The following is a 20,383-nucleotide window of genomic DNA, read 5'->3' as shown; positions in this document are numbered from 1 at the left end:
CGCCCAGCTAATAAAAAAAAGTGCATTAAAATTATGTGAAAAAATTTTTAATTAAATACTTCTTAATTTTATTTTGCTTGGGTTTTCCTATACTTGAATATTATTATATTTAGTTTCTCTTGGATTTCTTCTCTGAATAATTCTAATGTGTGTGTGTGTTTAGTGCATGATAATAAAAGTAAATTATATTCTAGTTAATACAAAGTTTTAGTTTTTCCATTATAGTCATTCACATGCAATAGTTTTCTTTTACATCTTCCTTCATTCTGTCTGCTTTTTGCCCTTCTTTCTTTATCTTTTGTTTTTTCTGCAGACAGTTGAAAGTAAGGAAGGGGGCTTTAGGGAATTCTAGTGTTCATATCATATGTAATTTTATAGTCTTCTACTTTACTTTGAACTCTTATGCCAATTCTTCATTCTCTTTTAACTTTGCTTAGTCAGATTATTAATGAATTTCAATTAATATATATGAAAAATGCTAATTTAATATACAACCATCAAATGTCTGGATTTGCCCTGTTTAATGTAATTTTTAAATGTTTTTCAGTAAAAGTGATTTATTAAAAATCAGTTGGTCTTTAGCTGTATAACTACACAGGTTTAAGACACAGATTTGTATATATGCATTATGTTTATGTTCTTCACAAAGCAGAAAAAATATTTGGCTGGCTTCTTTGTAACTATAGTGTATACATGAGAAATCTGACAAACTCAGGATATGAGAATGATATTGGTAGAAGGTGATTGGGCGGGGTTGTTTGTGAATTTTGTGTTGAGAAAACAATATTATCAAATCTGGATATGACCCTGTGTCTGGAAGAAAATTCATAGAACAAGGAAAATTCTATCTTGCTGTAGTGGACATTTATTGATTTATCACTCAGCATCCATTTCCCTTATAATACTCAGATTTTCCTTAGGTCTTTCATCTCTTTACATACTTCCCATGAGTTTAGGGAGATAGTCATACTGCTGCCATATCTGGGGTAGGCCTAGATTACTTAAGTTAATAAGAACAATTAGTTCCTCTGGACAGTCAGTGTTGGTTGGACTTAAGCCAACAAGTATGTTGAATCTTTCATATTAATACAAGTCTTTCCAGCTGCTACAGAAAAGTTTTGGAGTTTTAGGACAGGAATTAGGTGCTTACAAGGTAGGCACACAGCTGAGGACGGCTAGCAATTGCAAGGCATCTGGCAGATATTCTAAGTACAGGGGAAAAAATACCCCCAAGTCTAATCCTTATGTAGTTGGAATATTAAAGTTGGGAAAGTGTGCTAGAATCACATTAATACCTGGTTAGAAAGTCATCCTGCATTTTTAAACTACAAGAATCATTAGTAACATGTGTTCATGAAACTCATCCTATGAGATTTATGGACTTTTAGATAAAACTAATCTTTCCTTTCATTCTTCCCCATTATGCAGACAGTTGAATTAAAAACTATTAGTACCTTAGGGTGCATTTATTTGGTCACTATATTAGGAATTCAATCAAATTTTAAGAATTATTTCTAGGGGAAAATGAATTCCCAGTTTTAGCCACAAATGATTCATAAATGAATATTTAAAGTAAAACCCATTCATAAGTTTAGAATTTACTGTGTCTATGAAAGGCTGTGTAGTGTGCTAGAAAGAGCACTGCTCTAGGAAATAGTCAAGGAGTATTGATTCTAATTCTGGCTCTGCCATTCATTACCTATGAGACTTTGGCAAATCCCTTCCCTGGTTCTTAATTTTCTCACTTGCAAAATGAAGGAGTTGAAGATGTCTAAGATTCTTGCAGTTCCAGAAATTTATAATAAATTTACCGAATTTCAGAACATACATTTATTCAACAGTGACTTAAAAATACTAAATTTTAAAAATACGTTTTGAAAATTATCCTAAAGTCTAGGCTTGATTTTTTTCTGCTGGATTATTAAACGTTATTCATAAAAGTAATTTTTATCTTTGGGCATTTAATTTAATACATTAGTTAAGATTATTCTAATAATGGTATCCAGGTACAACTAAATAAGAGAAAAATTAGAGGTCATATTAAATGCATTTTTAAAATAAATTTATTTTAAATATGTTCATTTATTTTCAAATTATTTTTATGATGCATTGATTTAAGAGAACTTTTGCTTCACACACACACACACACACACACACACACACACAGACGCACAGGCACACTCCATGTGCACACATATATAATGTTTCTTACATTGTCATTCATTCAGCCTACTTTATAGCAGGTACTATGCTAGGATCCAGGGACATGAAACATACAATTATTGGCTTCGAGGAACTTATGGTCTGTTGAATGAAATAATCATGTAAACTGACAGTTGCATGGTCAGTTAACATATGAAATATATGCACACACCAATAATCAGAGAAATTCTAATTAAATAGTACATCCCAATTTTTGCACATTACAAGATGTATAATATGTAAGGCAGAATGTAAGGCAGAATGTGGCAAAAGGGACACTGTTTTGGAATGATAATAAATCCTACTCCCTCTTTGTCCCTTTATCCTGTTTAATTTTTCTTCTTAGATATTATCAGCATCAACACTTTATGTGAATATTTTATATGATCTGTTTTCACCCACTGGAATGAAAAGCTCCATCAGAGAAAGGATTTAAGTAAAAAAAAAAAGAAGAAAAAACTGAATAAACACACACTAATCTGGGGGAGGCAAAGGGTACATGAAACAAATGTTTACTCCATGTAAAATTTGTATCCTTTGTTTCTACAAGATGTATTTTATTCTATTGTTTGAATGTTTTATATTGAGCATGTTTCTTTATTAAATAAATATGAAGGTAATGAACACCATGGCCACTGTAATTTTAAGCACCATGTCCACTGTAATTATATGTGGAATTCTTAGGAATGTCATTAAACCTAACTTTGGTAGGGGTTATGTGAGGAGGAAACACTGAGCTAATCTTGATGGATGAATTTAGTTAGCCAGGTGGACAGAGGAAGAAAGGAGGTCAATCTCATGAGAAGCAGCAACTTATACGAGAGTCATGGAAGCATATGATTATAGAATATACAGAGAATTACAGGTAATTTGCATAACTAGAATATATAGTACAAGGAAAGGGAGAGTGATATGAGGCTGTAATGGTAAGCATGGGGCAGATTCTGAGAATGTATTTGCTATAGTAAGGATTTCGACACCACTTGCAATATATTCCTGATAATTCTTGATTCTGACTTTAAAGATCACTTTCCTATAGGCAGCCACATTGTAATTGTAGTTCCCACATCTACTTTTTTTTCCTTATCGTTTATTCTCCATAAAGCAACCAGTTACCCTTTCACCATAGTTCCCTTTATCATCCCCTCTTCAGTTGTATTTATCATAATGTATTATATCTACATACATTGAAAATACATGAGAGAATGTTACAATTTTTACTTTAAAAGATCAAACACACTTTAAACAACTATAGAATACAAGAAGACTTTATTATATTTACTGAGATGCTTAACATTTCTGTTGTTCTTCCTTCATTCTCAGTGCTACAGGCATCTTTTGGGTATTATTTTCCTTCTGTCTGAAGAAGTTCCTTTAATGATTCTTTTAGAACAGATCTGCTGGCAACACATTTTTAAGTTTATGATCCATCTGAGAATATTTTATCTTAATTCCTAAAAGACATTTTCTCTGAATATGGAATTCTGTGTTGAAAATTATTTTCTTTCAGCACTTTATAAATGTTGTTTTACTTCCTTCTGGGCTCAATGAAACAGCTGCAGTCATTAGAATAAATGTTTCCCTATAAGTAATACATCATTTTTCGTTAGCTTTCTTCATGATATTTTCTTTGTCCATAGTTTTCAGCAGTTGGAATAGGACAGCTCTGGGCATGATTCTTTTTCTTTGTTGTTTTTCTGTTTGGGTTTGCTGAATTTTTTGAATCTGTAGCTTAATGTCTTTTCTTATATTTGGGTTATTTTCAGCCTTATTTCTTCAAAGTTTAAAAAATTAACATATTCTTTCTTGTCTCTGTGACTAAAATAACACAAATATTAGTTCTTTCATTATTGACCACAGGTCTTCAGGCTCTATTTAATTTTTTCAATCATTTGCCCTCTACTTTTCAGATCATATACTATAGTCCCCGCTTATCCTCAGGGATTACATTCCAAGACCCCTTGTGGATATTTGAAATGCAGATAGTATCAAACCTTGTATAGACTATGCACACATTTCCTTTTCCTTCTTTACAATTTCATGGATAGAACATTCATTCTTACTGTAGATCTTAATAATCTCAACATATGATTTATTTCATTTCTTTATTAAATTGAAAACTTTCACCTTATTAAGTTTAGCCTAAAGCTGCATCCTTAAATATTTTAAGTTCGGGCTAAAGATTTCTTTGTACATCATGAACTATAACAAGTGGAGATATAAAAAGACCATAGCCTATACTTGTGCCGATCACTGAATTTTGGCCAGTCAAATGTAGCCAACTGTTCAAACCATGTTCAAATAAGGCAAATACTGCCCAGTAACTGATCCAGCTGTTTCTGTGCCTCATTTCCAATTTCTGTAGGTAACTTTCCTTTTTCTGTCCACATATCTTCTTCCACCACGTGGGTATGCTGAAGCCTCGGAGCATACTCTGGCTTGGGATGCTGTCCAATTTGTAAGTCATTCATTGCTCAATTAAACCCTTTAAATTTAATTTGACTCAAGTTTTTCTTTTATCAATCTTTTAACTTAAAAGAAACACCTGATGGCTTCTCTTTTGCATATTTGAATTGCCAGTATTACTACTTGTACCTTGGGGACAATCGTAATTAAAATAAGGGTTACTTGAATCCAAGCTCTGCAATATCACAACAGTTGATATGACAACATATATGGCTACCAAGAGACTAATGGGAGTGTAGAATACACAGTGTGAATGTGCTTTGAAAAAGGGATGATTCATGTCCTCATTGGGGCAAAATGGTATAGTGTGAGATTTCATCATGCTACTCAGAACCACACAAATTTGAAAACTCGTGTATTGTTTTTTCTGGAGTTTCTATTTAATATTTCAGATTTCAGTTGATCATGGGTAAGCAAAACCTTGCATAAGATGGATGACAATAATTTTTATAGCTCTGTCTTAAAGTTCATTTGTTTTTTGTTTTTTTTTCTATCTCTATTCTGCTACTGAGCCTATCTGGTAAGTTTTTAAATTTGTTATTGTAACTTTTAGTTCTAAAATATACATCTGGTTCTTTTTTATATTTTCTATAATCATTCCTCCAAATCTGCAGAGGATTGGTTAATTCCCCTGTGGATACCAAAATCTGTGCATACTCAAGTTCCACAGTCGGCCCTGTGGGACCCTCAGATACCAAAAGGTGGTCTTTGTACACTCAGGTTTTACATTCCGGGAATATTGTATTTTCAATTGATGTTTGGTTGTGGATATGGAATCTGCCCATACAGAGGGCTGACTTTTTATTGAAAAATATCCACTATGTGGACTCACGCAGTTCAATCTTGTGTTGTTAAAATGTCAACTGTATTTTATTTCAAGCTTTCAAGGTTTTGTATCTGCACTCTTTCCTGTACTTTCCTGTATCCTGGGGCTCCCCTTATTAGACTTCTTACTGTATCTTTATTACTCCACTCTACCACACACTTCTTGTGACTCTCTCCACATCTGGTACAAAGCAACAAGATAATAAGAGCATGTTAGTCCATGTTCTCACAGATATAAAGAACTGCCTGAGGCTAGATAATTTATAAAGAAAAGAGGTTAATTGACTTACAGTTCTGCATGGCTGGGGAGGCCTCAGGAAGTTTACAATCCTGGTGGAAGGGGAAGCAGGCATGTCTTACAGGGTAGCAGGTGAGGTGAGAGAAGATCAAGGAAGGAACTTCCAGACACATATAAAATCATCAGGTCTTGTGAGAGCTCACTGACTGTCATGAGAATAGCATGGAGGAAACCACTCTCATAATCCAATCACCTCCCTCCCTTGACCTGTGGGGATTACAGGTCCCTTCTTAGACATGTGGGGATTACAATTCAATATGAGATTTGGATGGGGACACAGAGCCAAACCATATCAAAAATGGTGGGGAAAAATTACCTTATTTCCTTTAATTACAGCTCCTGTGACTGGAAATGAAGGTTTTCCTCCCTTAGAATTTACAGCTCTTGTACTTCCCATTGCTTCCTCAGCCATGGTCTTTGAGCCACTATTGGATTGCTTGGGGGCAGGGACATGAGAGAGTGGAGAACAAGTAAGAAAAACGGAGTTCCTGCATTCTCTGAGTGTTGAGAGATTGCTTTTCCACTCCTTGAGCTTCTTAAGCCAGAACTGGAGGAATTCTCCTGGCACTTTATCTGTTTACAATAAATTCTATTTCCAGATTTCCTGCTGAATTGAGTCCAAGCCAGGAGATGCCAGAGTAAAACAAAAATTAAAACTCACTGTCCTTTCAGCAGTACTTTGATTTCTGATTTTCTTCCCAGTCTCCTTGCCACTTACTCTTCAGAGTTCTCAAACAGCTGCTGCATGCATTCTGTTCCAATTTTATACCTGTATAAGGTACAACAGTGAAATACTAATAAATATTTTCTTGATTATTGAGAGGTTATTATAACTTCTCAAATTAAGAATTTTTGAATGAAATTGTTTTTTTGAAAATAATTTGTATAAGGCAAAATTTAATTTCTCTCTTGTGAAATTTCTTTTCTAGTTATTAAACTACTTGTTATTTTTAATGAAAGAAATAATCTTCTTTGTTGTTTGCTTCTCACAGTATTTGCTACAGGCTCAGTGTGTAATTCATTTTTAAAATTTTTTTACAGTTTTGTACATTCTTATTTGTAGATCTTTGTGTTCTGATAACTCAAAATTTTAAAATGCTTTCAGTGTTTTCACAGAAATAATCAAAAGGTTACATTATGTAATAAAACCAATCACTACAGTACAAAAATATCCTATCAATCAAATTGTTTCAACCATTTTAGTAGTGATTGTTCTTTAAAAAAATTTAAATGTAATATATAACATTTTGCGTATTACTATACTTGTTTCCTTTTTCTTTAAAATTAATAGGTTCATTTTTGTAACATAAATAAATTTAAAAATAAAATTTTATTCACAATAAAATTCTTGAATAATTAGACACAAGGACTAAAATCTTTCTTTAATTTTATATTAAGTGCAGTTATTTATAACTAAAAAAACTGTTCAAGACATATGTTAACTATTAAAAATATAGAGAAAAAATAAAGTGTTCATATGTAGCAAATAATGATCAAAACAGTAACTTATTTCTAGGTTGTCTTTTCATAAAACATGGGTATGGTACAGTTACAAGCAATTGCAATGAGGTTATATTGCAATTGGCATTTTAAAGCTCATGAACGTTTAATGTAATTCTATCTTCACTGCACATTGGAGAATTTAGTCTTATTGGGTTTCAGTTGTTAGAAGTAATTCTAAATATAAGAAATATGGTATCATGGACACTATGAAATGAACTTTTAGACTCTGAGAATCAGGTTTGGATAGAAATGGGTCTAGTATATTTGCCTTTCTTTGTTACCATAATGAAAATGTAATTATGTTGGATGCCTGCTTCCTAGAAGCCTAATCTTCTAATAAGCATACATTTCCTAGGGACCATAACATCAATCCTCTTTAGGATTCTCTAGGAGTGCCTATCAAGAGATGACAAATTTCTTTAAAGGAATCTAGTTTAAAAACTAAATATTTTTGACTTTTTTGTAAGCCATCACTCCTGTCTAAGCATTCATTTCATTACTTCAGTAAATATTTGTTGCCTGCCTACCATGTTCTGTGGGCTTTGCTAGATCTGGGTCTATATTAGTCAGCAAAATACAGTTTCACTCCAAGTTGCAGCCTAGCAGGAAATACAATCCAATAAAATAAGGTTTAATTGTTTCTCTGATAAGAGAGGTATATGATTTTTGGAGCTATGTAGGAGGAACATTTAACTCAAAGAAAGCCTAGGATAATACTCAACACCAAGTATGAATCAAGCAAGTAAAGAGATGTTAGAAGAGCTTTTTGACTTGTGAGAAACTCTGTGTAATGTGCACTCCTGAGACTTGTAGCCTGTAAATCGTGATGCTTTATTGTCCCACTTCAAGGTTATTTTGTCTCTTCTAAAGAGTGAGTGCCTGGCAAAATTTACACTTTTTCTCAACATTAAATAATGCTGAGGTTCTAATTAATATACAATTTTGATCAGATACAAATGAATAAAAAACAGTGATAAATCATAAAGAAACATTAATGCTCTCATGCATCACTGTCAACTACTAATAAATAATTTTATATGTATATTGTCTCCTTGGCCAAGCATCCAAGCATATTGTAATGGTTCTTGATGGCATCTATTAGCAGCTTACCTTCACTGTTATCTTGTCTGACAGCAGATCCATTTATCTATTTGCTTGTCTTAACAGTTTTATTTCCAGGTTTCTTCCACATTTCTTATTCCTTGGGGATCATTCTATCCTTGTGAAATATAAATACCATTTCTGTTAGATTCATTACCCATTTTATCTTCATTTCTCTAGACAAATCACCATGGCTTTGAAGTGTAGAATATATTATTTAAATTCCTCTGCTAGCTTGCTCTCAGATAACTTTTGTTTGCTTTCCTCTTCTTGTCATTGGAAGTTGCATTTCTGAGTGTATTCCTTCAAGTTAATTTCTGAATATTCTTCTATAGCATAGTAAGAGAAAAACAATCTTGATTGGCTGGCCAATGGTAATGAATGGAGTGTAGACCAGTCTATAGGGTCCAAAGCCTTAAGAGAGAAAGAACAAGAATAAAAGTTGGTGGTGTAGCTAAATATTTTTGTAATCATGTACGAGAGGATTTGTGATCATGATAATTTACTTCAAGTTATTTGCAGGTGAACTTCAGACTTCTGTGAGTGACACCACATGGGGTCCTAGATGCTCTGATGGAGAACCTGGGTATTACAAAATATGTGAGTAGGTGGGCTTCTGTTAAATGGGGTACTTAAAGAAGAACTATTCAAGTTGCCCAGGTTGTACTTGAATGGGCACAGCCTTAAGAATGCAATGAGCTCAAGTGTTAATATATGCCCACTGGACTGTAGATTCCATGAAAGGCCATATTATGCCTTTCAATAAATGCTGTAGAATAAGACATGAACTACAATACTGTGCTCTTCACAAAAGGCAACCTTATCTGCCTCTTTAGAGAGAGTGAGATTGTATTATCATATAAGAGAAAATAAAGACTGTACCCCTTTAGGTTCTTTGTGTGTATTTGTGGTTGAGGGAGTAGGCAATTTTGGAGAGATAAACACATTGGATATCATTTGATTCCTATATACATTGAATATTTTACAGAACATTATACTCTAAGGAGATTTGTTTACTTTAAAATCAAGAGGTCATAAGGAATCATAAAGAGCTAAATTTATGTTGTCTGTTTTACCATGAAACCATTTATTATTAATATAAAGCAATAAGAAAGAATGCCCTATAATTAATGGTCTCAAAGTGAAAATGATATGACTAGCCTTTTTCACTGAAAGCAATTTCTATTCTGTTATTTAATTACTCTGTTGCTTAATTTTAAGATTTTATTATGTCTTTAAATCATGATTACTATAGGAAATATGATGCTTTTCTACTTCCTAACCACCTCTTATCCAAGCATCCATAATCTCTTATAATACTATTTTGTACTATCATATTTATTTTAAAATGAAAAGTATTAGATTTTTTATTATAGTGACAGAATCTGATTGTGGTAGTTGAATAAAGCAACATTTACTTAAGTCAAAGAATTAGAATATGAATATACATTGATATTGAGATGTACATAACTTTGAAAAATTTAATGGCAGAAATACTAAAGAATAAAATAATTTTTACAAGTATAAATTCAAAGTTCTAGAAAATTTATGTTGAAAATTGCTTAAAATTTTTATTATGAGGCTTTTAGGAACATTTTATATCTTGATAATATAAAATACAGCAAAGAGAACTCAGATATTCAGAATTTCCTAGGATCACATCTCTGACTTAATGAAATTCAATTCAAAAGACAAATACAGACATATAGTTTAAAAAATATGCTATGAGCTGGTAGTAGTCTGTAGAGAATGTATACTTTAACAAAAAAAAACAGTAGGATAACTTCAAAACAATGCCATGGTTGGAGCTTTGATAATGGCATGCACAACATGCACATAAGCGGAAACTTAACATTAGCTGGATGGAATGTGATGTTTTTTCTAGGATTAGCTTCCTGCCTTATAAAAGAGCACAGTTAGGGGCTCTTGATTCTATACTCTCTAAAATCCAGAATAATACTGAGGAATTAACTGGGGTAACCTGGGAGATAAGAGTGCTTACCCTAGTAGTTTCGGTGGTTTGGAAAGCATTGGCAGATGCCCTCATTCCACAGAAGTAACTCCAGAATAGGGCACCATGATTAGAATTGAGGGACTGCAATGTTAACCAACCCAATGGTGACTTGGTAATTTAGCATATCTTTACTATTCTTTTTGAGGTAGGACCCTCAGATAGACACTCTTTTGGAGATAGTGAACTTCTCCTCTTCACCTTCCCTCCCACTGCTCCAGTCTCCCAAAGACAAGGAAAAGTGAATCTAGGAAATGAAGCAGTGAGAGTAGAGAACCTAAGAAAAAATAGAGATGATATATTAATCAACTAAGAATTACGTTATGACATTTGCATAATCAGTTTTACCTGTGCCCAACGCGGAGGAACTCTGTAGATGCCAGGGAGGTGAGTTTTGGAGAAATGGTGAGGAGAGGAGCTCCTCTTACAGCAGCAGCAGAGCAAGGCATGCTGGTATTGGGCTCCTTAATCCAGCAAGGTTTACCTTACTGGGCTGGGGAGCACACAAAGTGTTTATCTTGATGTTTACCTAGAGTTATAGGCACAAGTACTGAACTTGTGTGTTGAAAGGGTGCACCATGGCCTAGTTCCAATCAGGTAAAGTTGGAGAGAGTAACCTGGGCTTCTTAGGAGCAAAATGAAGACTTAAAGAAACGTATTCTTTTTAAGGGGACTTATTTCTGGCAGGGATTTTCCTAAAACTGGGAGGTTTTGGCTCTCTATAAACTCAAATTTCCTGGAAATAATATTTTGTATATCCTAGAAGTAATAGTATCCTAGTAATAATAGTAAAAGTAATAATTCATCCTGAAAGATATGATTCTGAGGGCATTGGCTGATTATTGCTGGCAGTGAAAGTAGCTGCTGTGGAATATTCTAGGTGTATAATATTTAATTAAGTTATTGGAGAAGTTAAAAAATTACAAAAGGACACAGGTTTAGTTTTGTTTGTGCTAATGGGCTAATGGAAGTTCACTTTGATACTTATCTTACAATATTTTCGACTTCGGTATCGTCAACTTGAATGAAAATTATTATAATTAGAAATAAGCACATGATAATATAAAACATGCAAAAAGTATAGAAGAATGCTAGGGAAAGGAGATTGCTGATGAATCTAAAGAAAATTTCTTATAGAAGATTAGTTCTTTCTGGAAGGATGTAATAGGTGCAGATTGACGTCTATGTTTTAATTTGTATTGAGCAACTCATGTAACCATGTCAAAGGCTTTTCGCCTTCAGCATCTCACTTTATCCAGACAAAATTTCTATAGCTATTACCAAAATAATTGGATCAACAAAGAAACTAAGCCATAAAGAAGTTAAAATATCATCTAATGATACATTTGATTAGCCGGATATCTGAGACTTGAAGCCAAATCTCCTGTGTTCTGGTCCATAGGATGTATTTTCTTTCCTGTTTTATCCCTGATATAATATAAGTAACAAGGAATAGACTACAAATATATGGATATTCCAATAATTTTTCTATTAATTTAAAAGCAAAAAATAGTTCATCTATTAAAAGTAATTATACAAAACCCAATTATGACCAAATCCCAAGAAGTTAGGGAAAAATGAATTCTTATCAAAGATCAGGTCAACTTAGTCAGATAACATATACTAAGCAAATTTTTTTTTAAGACAAAGTCTCCTTCTATTGCCTAGGCTGGAGTAGTGCAGTGGTGTGATCTCAGCTCACTGCAACCTTGGCGTTTTGGGTTCAAGCCATTCTCCTGCCTCAGCCTCCTGAGTAGCTGGCACCATACATGTGAGCCACCATGCCCAGCTAATTTTTGTGTTTTTGTAAAGATGGGGGTTTTATCATGTTAGCTAGTCTGGTCGTGAACTCCTGACTTCAAGTAACCCACCGGTCTTGGCCTCCCAAAATGCTGAGATTACAGAAGTGAGCCACCACGACTGGCCTGCAAGTAGCTTTTCTTAAGGCAATACAATATTAGCCTTTGAAAGTTCTCCTCATGAGGGTCCATATAGACAATTTGTTTTGTTGACCAGCACCCAGATCTAAGTGATATGTCAAGGTGTTTTCCCATTATTTTGCCATGATGTGTCTGGAAATGGAACTGGATGTGATATTCTGGTCCTGGGCTCTCATTTCTGAGTCCAGGAAGTGTTAGAGAGGGGTTAGATTGTTAGCAATTAACTCTATGTTTTTCTCAAAAGCAAGGAGGAAGTTTTGCCCACCACTAATTGTTCCACATGTGGTTATTGCCTATCATAAGCTACTACTTCTAGGCTAATTAAAAATGGCTTGTGTGCCAAGCAAAGTTACCGTCACATATCACACTTTATTCTCATTCTGGTTTGTTTTCTTTAGGATTTCAAACTAAGAAATCCCTTCTTGAGTTATAGTCTTTTCTTCTTTCTCCCCATATCTTCCCACATTTTTGCCTCTTTTGAGTTTGTACTTCATCTTTGGCTCCAGATATTTTAATTACTAGATAACAACTGTCCTAATTTTAGAACACAGAGATAAAAGATACATTTTCAGCCATCAAGGAGCTCGCAGTCTAGCAAGAATTGGCAAAAAAGGAATCAGAAAATGACAATACTGTGTGGCAAAAGTATTAGAAATTATTGCTGGTACCATGTCTCTTTTTAGTAGTGTGATCTTGGTTAACCATATAAAACACAAGCAGAGATTTGAGACTAAGTAGAAAAAGCCCCAGTGTATTACTTTTTAATTGCTGCATCACAAATTGCCCCAGAATTTAGTGGTCTAAAAAACCATTTATTATTTGGCATTTTCTATGGGGCAGGAATTTGGACCTGAATTAGCTGGGTCTTCTGACTAACAATGACTACAGCAACAATGCTGCTTTCATCCACATTGAGGCTGTAGACATCACAAGGTTTATCTGGGTTGGATCTACTCCCAGGCACACTGAGGTAGTTATTGGCAAGATTCAGTTCCTTGCGAGTTCCTGGACTGAAGGCCTTAGTTCTTTGCTGCTATTGTTTGGAGACCACCTTCAGCTTTTATCAGGTGTGCCTCTCCATAGGACAGCCCACAACAAGGCAGCTGGCTTCATCCTAGTGAGCAAGTTAAAGGATGTGAGAGAAAGTGCAAGCAAGCAAGGAGTCATAATCTTATAGCCTAATCTCAGAAGAGTCATCCATCACTTTTGCCATATTCTGTTTGTTAGAAGCAAGTGACTAGGTTCAGCCTTCACTAGGTTCAGCCTATACTCAAAAAAAAAAAAAAAAAAAAAAAAAAGACGTCACACAAGGGGATAAACAACAGGAGTTAAGAATCACATGGGGCCAGTTTGGAAGCTGCCTACTACACCCAGAATAAAACATCTATCAAAATATCCATAAACTTTTTCTAAAAAAAGGTAGAGTATATTTTCCAGGCCTAAAAGTAGCTTATAATTAATTACTGAATTGACAAAATATCTCATTTCTTTAGGTACAGAATGTACCAGATTGGAAGCAGCCAAAAGGGTTAAACAAAACTAAAGCACGAAGAGGTGAAAAGCACCTGCCATTTATTATGTCTGTATACAAGAAACCGTCGGCTGCCTCCATACATTTGTTTCAGTTAACCTTCGTAAAACGTTGCATGAAATAGAGAAGCAGCCTATCTTAGTGGCAGGGCTGTTTCACAGAGCTGTGCAGGTGGTACCCTGAAGAACAATGAAGCCATCTCTGACAGCGCAAGCAATACATCATGGATTGTCCTCCTAGTGGCCCATGATTCCTTGGGTCTAGAATCAGTACTTCGTTACTAATGCTGTGATCTTCACAAGTTGCTTAACATCTCTAAGACTTAGTTTCCTCATTTCTAGAATAAGGAGGTCATAACATTAACTAACTCTCAGGCCTGCTATGAAGATAAAATGAGATCATCATCATCATCGTCATCATCACTTATTCAATGCTTACTACAATCTTGGCACTCCTCTAAGTGTTATACAAGTATTTTAACTCTAACAATAACTCCACAAGGAAGGCATTTTTATGATCTTTTAACCAATGAGGAAAATATGATATGGAAAGTTAAAAAACTCTGTGTATGTTCACAGAGCTAGGAACTAGTCTGACTCCAAAGTCTGAGTTTTTAATCTCATTATACTATCTCTCATCATTGTGGAGTCAGTGCTGTAGTACAGTATCTGACAGTTAGTACATATTCAATATTAGCTCTTTCTTAGTCTTATCCCATTTTACTAATCGGAAAATAAAGACTTATAAGTGGTTAACAACTTATCTAAAAAGTAATTCTGACCTTAAACGAGAGACCCAAGATTTTTAAACCATGTACGTGGATCCATAGCACATGGCATTCTTTGTTTTGCTTTGTTTTATTCAGAATAATTATGCCAATCATGACATGATCTTTGTCTAAAGGTAAACAACTCTACATGACTCACCCCTCAGGGCATTGCTACATTGTAGCACAATGCGAACACTGAAGTGTATAAGAATGATTCAAGACCATCAAAAAAGGATAAATTTTATATGATATACTTTCTGTAAGAAGGACTAAAAGTGTATGATACATTTTAGATTTCCAACAAATTTATTAAAATAAAATCAGTTCAATCATATAGTGGGTGAGCTTCAGCTACCTGAAAAATTGATTGATGTTGAACACCTTATTCCTGAGCAATGTCAGTGAAATGAAGTGTGGCTATATGAAATAAGAGGGATAGTAAATGCAATAGCTTTGGATATTTACCTACAAAATGAACCACAACAGTCTTAGTTCAGTTTCCATATCAAACTGTAAACAGAGAATGTTCTGCAACCCATGAAAATCATCATATTAAAGGAATGTGATCCACAAAATGTATTCCATTTTTAAAAAGGCATATATACCCATCCACTAGCTATACCTTTTCCATATAGTTACATACATCTGATGAAATTATTAATCATCCACTTTTCTTTATGCAGCTGTTATCAAATTATAGAAAATAGAGCTGTTAAATTAAGTGTTATTTTGTAAAGAAAACAAGCATTTTACCTGTGAAAATATATGAACCAGCAAAGGAATGTGATATAAATTCATTATTTTCAGCCTAAATTGGGCTCTCAACACTAGTTGAGGAAAAAAAACCCCTTAAATAGCTCTGTAATCATCATGCTAGCCTCATCTTACAAAATATCTAGATTAACTTCTTTTGATTTTCCACCCATCTTTCTGGCTTCTCTGCTTTAAGTGACTTTTGGAGCTTGTCTTTCTTTTTTCTTTATTTATATCCTGATGATAACATTTAGTTTCATATTGTTGAAAATGTTCAGGTGCCACTCTGATGGCATGCACACTTGAGTGCAGATGCTGCTGCCACTGCCCCAATGGAAAGCTTTGGCTGGCACCCTCCCATCAGAATGTTTTTTGTCAGCAGACCAGGAACACCTCAGCCCTTTCAGTGCAGCAGGTGCTTAACCTTGAGGGGTCAAAGAACAAAGCCTGGCACCAGTCCCCGAGGGTTAGAGCATAAAGCCCAGGAGTGCTGATGTGAGCCTTGAGTCCCCCAAAATCTATCATAAACAAAGCCAGTCAAGTGAAGTTAGCTTATACTACAGTCAAACCCCCAAGGGCATCAAATAATATAAAAGCAAAAACCCTATCCAAAGGACAGCAACTTCAAAGATTAAAGGAACATGAGGCTACACAAATGAGAAAGAACCAGCACAAGAACTCTGGCAACACAAAAAGTCAGAGTATCTTCTTTCTTCCAAATAATTGCATTAGTTCCTTAGCTATGGCTCTTAACCAGGCAGAAACGGCTAAAATGACAGATACAGAATTCAGAATCTGGATAGAAATGAAGATCATTGAGATTCAGGAGAAAGTCAAAACCCAATATACGGAATCTAAAGAAACTAATAAGATGATACAAGAGCTGAAACACAAAATAGCCATTTTAGGAAAGAACCAAACTGATCTGATTGAGCTGAAAAACTTAATTACCACAAGAATTTCATAATACAATCACAAATATTAATAGAAGAATACACCAAACTGAGAAAAGAATCTGAAAGCTCAAACACTGGTTCTTCGAGTCAACTCGGTCAGACAAAAATGAAGAAAAAAGAGTAAAAAGAATCAATAAAACCACTGAGATAGATGGAATTACCTAAAGAGACTAAATGTGTAACTTATTGGTGTCCCTGAAAGAGAGGAACAGAAGGAAAGCAACTTGGAAAACACATTTGAGGATATTATCCAAGAAAATTTCTCCAACTTTGCTAGAGAGTTTGACAAATTCAGGAAATGTAGAGAATCCCTGTGAGATACTATACTAGACAACTATCCCCAAGACATGTAGTCATCAGATTCTCCAAGGCCAATATGAAAGAAAAAATAATAAAGGCTGCCGAAGAGAAAGGGCAGGTCACCTGCAAGGAAACTCCATCAGGCTAACAATGAACCTTTCAGCAGAAACCCTACAAGCAATAGGAGATTGAGGGTCTATATTCAGCATTCTTAAAGAAAAGGAATTCTTTTTTTGTTGTTGTTTTCTCCTTTTTTTAAAAATAATTATACTGGATAGTAGCCCTTTGCTAGATGGGTAGATTGCAAAAATTTTTTCCCATTCTGTTGGTTGCCAGTTCACTCTATTGATAGTTTCTTTTGCTGTGCAGAAGCTCTTAAGTTTAATTAGATCCTATTTGTCTATTTTGGCTTTTGTTGCCATTGATTTTGGTGTTTTAGTCATGAAGTCCTTGCCCATGCCTATGTCCTGAATGGTATTGCCTAGGTTTTCTTCTAGAGTTTTTACGGTGTTAGGCCTCATTTTAAAATCTTTAGTCCATCTAGAATTAATTTTTATGTGAGATGTAAGGAAGGGATCCAGTTTCAGCTTTCTGCATACAGCTAGCCAGTTTTCCCAACACTATTTATTAAACAGGGAATCCTCCCCCCATTGCTTGTTTTTGTCAAGTTTGTCAAAGATCAGATGGTTGTAGTTGTGTGGCATTCTTTCTTTCTTTTTTTTTTTCCAATTTATTTATTTTATTACATTTTAGGTTTTGGGGTACATGTGAAGAACATGCAACATTGTTGCATAGGTACACACGTGGTGGTGTGATTTGCTGCCTTCCTCCCCATCACCTATATCTGGCATTTCTCCCCATGCTATCTCTCCCCCCCTCCCCACCCCCCACTGCCCCTCCCCTATTTCCCCACAACTGACCCCAGTGTGTAGTGCTCCCCTCCCTGTGTCCATGTGTTCTCATTGTTCAACACCCACCTATGAGTGAGAACATGTGGTGTTTGATCTTCTGCTCTTCTGTCAGTTTGCTGAGAATGATGGTTTCCAGGTTCATCCATGTCCCTACAAAGGACACAAACTCATCGTTTTTGATGGCTGCATAATATTCCATGGTGTATATGTGCCACATTTTCCCTGTCCAGTCTATCATCGATGGGCATTTGGGTTGGTTCCAGGTCTTTGCTATTGTAAACAGTGCTGCAATGAACATTCGTGTTCATGTGTCCTTATAGTAGAATGATTTATAATCTTTTGGATATATACCCAGTAATGGGATTGCTGGGTCAAATGGAATTTCTATTTCTAGGTTCTTGAGGAATCGCCTGTGTGGCATTCTTTCTGAGGCCTCTGTTCTGTTCCATTGATCTGGATTTCTGTTTTGGGTACCAGTACCATGCTGTTTTGATTACTGTAACCTTGTAATATAGTTTGAAGTCAGGTAGCATGATGCCTCCAGCTTTTTTTTTTTTTTTTTTTTTTTTTTTTTTTTTTTTTTTTTTTTTGCTTAGGATTGCCTTGGCTATGCAGGCTCTTTTTTGATTCCATATGAAGTTTAAAGTAGTTTTTTTCCAACTCTGAGAATAAAGTCATTGGTAGCTTGATGTAGATAGCATTGAATGTATAAATTACTTTGGGCAGTTTCTAACCAAGAATTTTGTATTCAGCCAAATTAAGCTTTATAAGTAAAAGAGAAATAACTTTCTTTTTAGACAAGCAAATGTTAAGAGAATATGTTACTACCAGACCAGCCTTACATGAGTTCCTTAAGGGAGTGCTAAACATGGAAATGAAAGACTGTTACTGGCCATCACAAAAACACACTTAAGTACATAGACTATTGACACTATAAAGCAACTATACAATCAAGTCTGCATAACAGCCAGCTAACAACATGATGACAGGACCAAAGCCACACGTATCAATATTAGCCTTGAATATAAATGAGTTAAATACCCCAATTAAAAGGCACAGAATGGCACGCTGGATAAAGAAGCAAGACCCAACTGTATGCTCTCTTCAAGAGACCCATCTCATATGCAGTGACACTCATAGGCTCAAAGTAAAGAGATGGAGCTAATTTCAGACAAACAGACTTTAAACCAACAACAATAAAGAAAGACAAAGAAGATTATTACATAATTTTAAAGGGTTTAATTCAACAAAAGACTTAGTTATTCTAAATATATGTGTGCCAAACACTGGAACACCTAGATTCATTAACAAAGGTTCTTAGATGCCTATGAAGAGACTTAGATAACCACACAATAAGCATGGGAGTCTTCAAAATCTCACTGACAGAACTAGATATATCATCATGACAGAAAACTTACAAAGATATTCAGGACCTGAATTAAACACTTGACCACATAGATCTAACAGACATCTGCAGAGCATACCACCCAATAACAATAGAATATACTGTCTTCTCATTTGCACATGGCACATACTATAAAACTGATCACACAATCAGCCATAAAATAATTCTCAACCCATTAAAAAAAAACCCCAAAATAATAACAACCACACTTTTCGACCACAGTGCAATAATATGAGAAGTCAATACCAAAATTATACAACTACATTGAAATTAAACAACTTCCTCCTGGATGACTTTTGGGTAAGCAGTTAAATGAAGGCGGAACTCAAGACATTATTTGAAACTAATGAAAACAAAGATACAACATATAAGAATCCCTGGGATGGGCCAGGTACGGTGCCTCATGCCTGTAATCCCAGCACTTTGGGAGGCCAAGGTGGACAGATCACTTGAGGCCAGGAGTTTGAGACCAGCCAGGGCAACATGGTAAAACTCTGTATCTACTAAAAATACAAAAATTAACTGGGTGTGGTGGCACATGCCTGCAATCCCAGCTACTTGAGAGGTTGGGGTGCAAGAATTGCTTGAACTTCAGTGAGCTGAAATCACACCCTGCATTCCAGCCTGGGTGACACAGCGAGACTATCTAAAAGAAAAATCTCTGGGATAAGCTAAAACAGTGTCAATAGAAAAGAGCAATCTCAAACTAACAACTTAACACCACACCTAGAGAAATGAGAAAAACAAGACAAACCAACCTCAAAGCTAGCTAGAAGGAAAGAAATAACCAGCATCAAGCTGAACTGAAAAAAGATGATCTAAATATCAGAAATGACAAAGGGAACATTACTATCAATTCCACAGAAATAAAAATAATCCTCAGATACTGTTATGAACACCTTTTTGCACACAAACTAGAGAGCTTAGAAGAAATGAGTAAGTCACTGGAAACATAAAACCTCCAAAGGTTGAACCAGGAGGAAACTGACAGCCCAAACAGACCAATAACAAGCTCTGAAATTGGATCAGTAATGAAAAGCCTAGTGACTTAAAAAGCCCTGAACCAGACACATTCACAGCTGAATTATATCAGAGGTATAAAGAAGAGCTGGTACCAATCCTACTAAAACTATGCCAAAAAATTGAGGAGGAAGGACTTTTTCCTACCTCATTCTAAGAGACCAGCATCATTCTGATACCAAAACCTGGCAGAGACACAACAAAACAAAAAAACAAAACTTGGGTCCAATATATTTGATGAACATAAATATAAAAATCCTCAACAAAATACTAGCAAATCAAATCCAGCAGCATATCAAATAGATAATCGACCTTGATCAAGTAGGCTTTATTCCTGGGATGCAAAGTTGGTTTAATATACACAAATCAAAAAATGTGATTCACCACATAAA

At 35.0% G+C, this 20,383-nt stretch overlaps 1 long non-coding RNA gene across 1 annotated transcript; it reads right to left on the bottom strand.

Annotated features, from left to right (window-relative positions):
• Window positions 1-7,499: 7,499 nt before the first annotated feature.
• On the bottom strand, window positions 7,500-19,172 carry LOC116563856. Its single transcript, XR_004274604.1, has 3 exons — window positions 19,051-19,172; window positions 10,595-10,601; window positions 7,500-7,510 (listed from the first exon to the last, which is right to left on the bottom strand). It is a non-coding gene; the product is annotated as an uncharacterized LOC116563856 (long non-coding RNA).
• Between the last annotated feature and the right edge of the window lie 1,211 nt (window positions 19,173-20,383).

This window comes from Sapajus apella, unplaced genomic scaffold (genome assembly GCF_009761245.1).
Source record: "Sapajus apella isolate SASKATOON/1434 unplaced genomic scaffold, GSC_monkey_1.0 scaffold36, whole genome shotgun sequence".
In the NCBI taxonomy this organism is placed as follows: Eukaryota; Metazoa; Chordata; class Mammalia; order Primates; family Cebidae; genus Sapajus; species Sapajus apella.
This window is presented reverse-complemented; position numbering and strand designations above follow the sequence as displayed.